Source organism: Scyliorhinus torazame, chromosome 3, assembly GCF_047496885.1.
Source record: "Scyliorhinus torazame isolate Kashiwa2021f chromosome 3, sScyTor2.1, whole genome shotgun sequence".
Lineage (NCBI taxonomy): Eukaryota > Metazoa > Chordata > Chondrichthyes > Carcharhiniformes > Scyliorhinidae > Scyliorhinus > Scyliorhinus torazame.
Window position 1 is genome coordinate 283,737,159 of NC_092709.1, and position 6,000 is coordinate 283,743,158.

Here is a 6,000-nt window from a genome sequence, read left to right on the forward strand (position 1 = left end):
TGAAAATGGAAAAGCCGACGCACTGGCTAAGGCAGGTTCCAGACATGGGTATTTTTGGAAACCCCCCGAAAGCGCACCAGTGAGTGCAGTTCAGGTCACACAGACAAAGATCGAGGATCTAGTGGAGGCCCAGAAGCAGGACACCAATCTCAAGGAGATTGTAAAGGGAAACTATCCAGCTCCCTATGAGAGATTTAGAAATATACTGACCACACATGACGGTGTCGTGTTAAAGGACACCCCTTATGTGGTTCCTGAACAGGACAGGAATCAATTGATTTGTTTGTTCCATGACGGTCATGGACATCAGGGAATCGATCCCACTACAGCCCATCTCAAACAGCTTTGTTGGTGGCTAAATTTAAAGGAAGATGTAAACCATTACATAGAAAATTGTCTTATCTGTGCGTAGAATAACCCCGACAGATATGCCAAAAAGTCCCAACTCAGCCACACACGACCCGTTAATGGCCCCTGGACTAACCTCCAGATTGATTTTATAGGTCCATTGCCCCCTTGCAGGAATGGCTGTAAATATGTACTTGTGGTCATAGACACATTTACAAAATGGGTGGAAGCATTTCCAGCCCGCACAAACACTGCAAAAACCACAGCCAATATTCTAACCCACCACATCTTTACAAGATGGGGACTCCCCCGCAGCATTGAATCTGACCAAGGCTCCCATTTTATGGGACGTGTCATGCAGAACGTCCTCACAATATTTGGCATCACCCAAAAATTCCACATAGCATACCACCCACAGTCGAGTGGTATCATGGAGCGCATGAATCGGACCCTAAAAACCACCCTCAGAAAAATGGTCCAGCAGAACAACACCACTTGGGACTCAGTCCTCCCTTTTGCGCTGATGTTTTTGCGTAACACTATGTCTACATCCACAGGTTGCACCCCACACACTCTCATGACCGGACGCCCCATGAAAGGCACAGAGTACTTGTTAGGTTTAGACCTGACCAGCCCCAAAGTAACGGCCCACACACATGAGAAAGCCATGGAGCAATTAGTTGCAAATGTTTAAACGGCTCAGTTAGCAGCCGCAGTGAAATTGGGCACCAGAAAGAAACAGAGCAAGGCTTGTTTCGACAAGACAGTGCATGCAACTGAGTACGATATCAGACAGCAAGTGATGCTTTCTGTATATAACCCCAGCACATTCCTGTCACCTAAATACTCGGGTCCGTATTCCATTGCGGATAAAGTAAGCCCTTCCGTTTACAAAATAAAGTACCCCAATGGTAAGACTGCGTGGTTTCATATGAACCAGCTGAAGGTTTATGGAACACAGTCAAACCACGCACACCACGTCATGCTCGACGCAGCACACCACGCCCCGTCCACAGCCAACGTAACCCTACCAACCCCGCGTCCAGCCCAGCCACAGACTCGACCTCGACTCCACCCCCGAAATATACACTCCGCCCCGAAACGCCCACAGACTGCAGCACCAGAGACAGCGACTGTGACTCGGACGATAGCCACAGCACGCCTCCCTACTATCTCCATGCACCAGGACCCACACCCAGCGACTCCGACTACGATCCAAGTGATCCCTTCCTGATCACTTTCCTGAACAAACCCCACCACCGACCACCGAACCACACTGACGACCCCGATTTTGTCCCCACACAACTAGACACCAATTATTGGCACCGTGCCAACTCGTTCCAACTCGTCCGCAACGGCGAGAGCGACCCCAACTCACACCATGCAGCCCTTTCAGCCCTAATCCACTCCAGAGTTTGGCACCCGGGAGAAGAGGATGACCTTGGGTCTGACTCCCAAAGCGCCAACCCCTTTGCGACCCTGTTCGCAACCGAGAACTGAGGTGTCCAGATGATGTTTCAATGGAACTGCTTGGGAGAAGTGTTGTTCTTTCTGATGGAACCTGCAGAATGTTTTATGTTGTTTGTAAGTTTGTTAAATGTTGTATGTCCGACAGGAGAATAATTTTCTCACTGCCACACGCCTATTCGGCCGAAACCTCTGAGGACTTGCCTTCAGAGACCCACCGTTGCCAGTTGCTTGTTCAGAGGAACTAGCTTTTTGGCTGATACTTGTTCGGGTACCAGACGCCCGCTCGTAACTGCCCTTCTGGTTCGAAGGATAGAACCACTACGGCAGCCCCACCACGATGACTACATTTTTGCCCGTTCTTGTCGGTTGCTCAGGCAGTGGAGAAACGGCTTGAGACCCGCCCTGCCTGGGAACCCCCCCTCTGATCAACTACACTCGGGTAGGAGAGATACGGCATTGGTAGCCGTCCTACCCGGGGACTCCATCCACCTATTACCCGTCGCAGCCCATACGCACCTCATTTGGCATTTTTCATTTCAAAAAGTGTTGTTTGTTTAGGTAATCCTTAGGTTGCCGGCCATCTGCTATTTACATCCTGGAACATTTGGATGGGAAATCAGCACTGGTTCATTATTGGGAAGTGTACCGTGTCCTAAAATTTGTTTTTTGAAAAAAATGAGGGAGTCACACATAGTGACCAATTATAAAGGGAATAATTGGCACCAAAGGACAGACACACTAGCATACCAGATATTAAACAAAGATAGTTACTACACTATGCTTGTTTCTACAGAACTCCAGAAGCTCCAGGACCGGAGAAAACAAAGAAAGAAAGGAAAGAGAACAGCCATGAGGACTTGAAATGAGATGAAATGAAAATCGCTTATTGTCACGAGTAGGCTTCAATGAAGTTACTGTGGAAAGCCACTAATCGCCACATTCCGGCGCCTGTTCGGGGAGGCTGGAACGGGAATTGGCGATACTCTGCTGTGTAGTGCAGACTATGCGTCTACGAAAATGGAGAAGGAGAGACTACCAAGCTCGAACCCCGGTATATAGGCTCAGATCCCCAATGTTCGGTTACGACCAGACCCCCGACCCCCGCGATCTATAATAAAATAATAAAGTGCATTCACTTGCGTTTATTGTTGTTGTAAATAAAGAGATGTTAAAAACTTTTTCATGAGCAAAAATTGTATGATCCTGAGCTCGACTGCCAAGCCAGGAAAGACTGTATGAAATACTACGATTTTGTTGTATGATTGAGGAAGGTAGGATAATGGAATGTTTAAGAATTGTTAGTTAAAGAATTTTGTGCATAGCTATGGTCAGTGCAGAGGCCATGAAGGAAGTGTGTCCCCCGGGTCAGGGAATGGAAAGTAACATAATGATGTGATCCTTCACGCTTCGTGTTAGGATCACAAGGAGGGAATGTAGCCAGTTAAAATGGCTAACTCCCGATTTAGAATGGCCAACCCCGATTTAAAATGGTGAACGGAAAAGGCTGATGGGAAAATCAGCCAACAGGACTAAAAACAAGCAGCTGCAGGTAAAACTGTGTATTCGCCTGTGTCTGGGAGGCCAGACAGAATCGATACCTGCAGCCATCAGCATCACAACACACCAGCCATTTGAATATTAATTAGCAATCCCTGGGAACAATGTGCAGCAAATTAGACACACAAAGCCAACCCAGACTTTTCAGCGCCAGCAGGAGCCTTCACAAAGAGAGGTGAAACGACCACCCCAAAACCGCCCATCGATCAAGGAATCGCTCCAGCATTGGAGAATATCGAACCAAGTGATTGGGACGAACTTGGAACCAGGTACAGGGTCCGCCCCGAAAGGCAGGAAGCCCCTGGAGACTATAAGAATAGAGTCCAAGTTCAAATCGGCCCTTCTTCTCCTCTCTCCATCCTTCAAGACCCTTCTGCTGACATTCTGCAACAGCCGCTAAAATCATAAGTCTTACTTCAACGCTCGTTATGAGATAGGCGCTCCTGGCTATTGACCTGTACCAGCTTTGAATCCCGCAGGCTCAGAACCCATACGAAAGGCCATTAGTTTCCCTGACCTGGTGGGCCATTTCCAAAGTGAAGTATTGGCCTGTTAGTTGTAGGAAGTAGCTTAGAAGTAGAATTAATGTATAAGTATTGATCACTGTATATAATAAATGTGCGTTGATTTACCTCTTACTTAGCGGTGTGTTGGATTATTGATCATTACTCGGACTTAAACCACGTGGCGGTATCAGAAAGATACCTGGCGACTCAAGAGCAAAGGTGATAGAACAAGAGCAATTAAACTAAGGCTAAAACGAGCAACAAGGGGCACACCAACAGTTTCCTGCATGCAGAAAAGGGACACCCAATTCCGATGGCATAAAAAAATTACTGTTGTGATGAACATAAGAATTTGGTGTATGTATATTGTATTTTATATCACTTCCGGTAAGGATTTTTAAAAACCTAAGTTAAGTTATATATTTGTTGCAGTAATATTTATTGCAGGAAAATGAACAAAAAATGGCGCTGGAGCGAGGCGACTCTCTGTTAGCTCTCCCCAACAGATCCACTTTTTACTTAACTTACAATTGTTCTGCCCTATTATGCATTTTCTTTTGTTCCCTTTTCTTTCCATGTACTTAATGATCTGTTGTTCTATTCGCAGAACAATACTTTTCACTGTACCTCGGTACACGTGACAATAAACAAATCCAATCCAATCCAATCCAATATTTTTGAAAACCTGGGTTAAATTATCCAAACTGTGTGTCTACTAAAGCTGCAACTAAGAGGTCATGAAAGGTGAAGTAATTATTAATTTTAACCATTTACTTATTAACAGAGAGGTGTCGAATGTAACATTGTTGTGATTGCTGGAGATTTCCTGGACAGTAAATCATTTATGAGGAATTGTATGTAGGCCTAGCTAAGCAGGTGACGGAACATCACAGTGAGATACAGATTAAGTACCTAATAGGAGGAACCAGTTCTGTCTGTAGCTTTGCAGTCTCTTAAATGTTTTTAAATTGAACAACAGTTTTTCCAAATGCTGTTAGGTTGAGCAGAAGCTTCTGTCAAGACAAAAGGATTTTCAGGTTTTTCCTGAAAGGTTCTCTCTCAAAAAAGTCTTGACACAGATAAACAAGTAAACTTCTTCTCTTAACTTTATTTATGTGTAGCATTTGAACTATATTGAGGTTGCTTGGTTGGAATATTTATAGTGAAGGTGTATGGCATATGTTTAAGTTTTCCCTCGTGCTTAAGAGTTGTTTATCTGATAACTGTAAAGCTATTTTCTTTGATGTTACTGTGGTTAATTCTGTGTTTAAATTAAAGTTTGTTTTAACATAAAGATACCTATTAGTCAGAGTCAACAGTCCTGGGGTAAAATATCCTTCATTCACAGTTTTAATAATTTTTTAAAAAGCATTTTGGGTTCTTGTCCGGTTTCCTAACAAATGTTGCGCCTGGTCCGGGATCACAACACCATGGCTCTCAACTTCTACACCTACGGTCTTTCCAAGGGTCCATTGGTGAAATACGTGGGTCCTCCCAGTCGGTAGCCCATCAGTGTACCAAGGAGGTGACTGATGCCCTGTTCAAGGAGGTAGGCGAATACACGCATTATCAAATAATCTGGACCATCAGGCATAGACGTTTGGGATTGTCACTGGATCCCCCAAGCTGCAGAGTTGGGGTCTACACTCTTATCTAGGCTCTTACAGACCAGCCAGAGGTCTTCTTTAACAGGAAGGGATGGCATTTTGTCAATGTCCAACTCATTTGTGACCAACAAAAGTCATTCTTTCATGTATGTGCATGGTTTCCAAGAATCAGACACAACACCTAATACCTAGTTCTAATTGCCACAACTTTTGGAGTCCTTCACACCTTCAGGGGTAGATACTTAGAGACGAGAATTACCCACTGAGGACATGGTTACTTACGCCGGTGAGAGTCCCATGCCTAGATGCAGATGAGAGTTACAGCATTTGCCACGGGTCAACCTGAGCAATCATCAAGCATAGAACATAGAACTGTACAGCTCAGTACAGGCCCTTCGGCCCACGATGTTGTGCCGAACTAATCTGAAACTAAGATCAAATCAACCTACTCCCAATCATTCTAGTGCACTCCATATGCCTATCCAATAATCGCTTGAAAGTTCCTAAAGTGT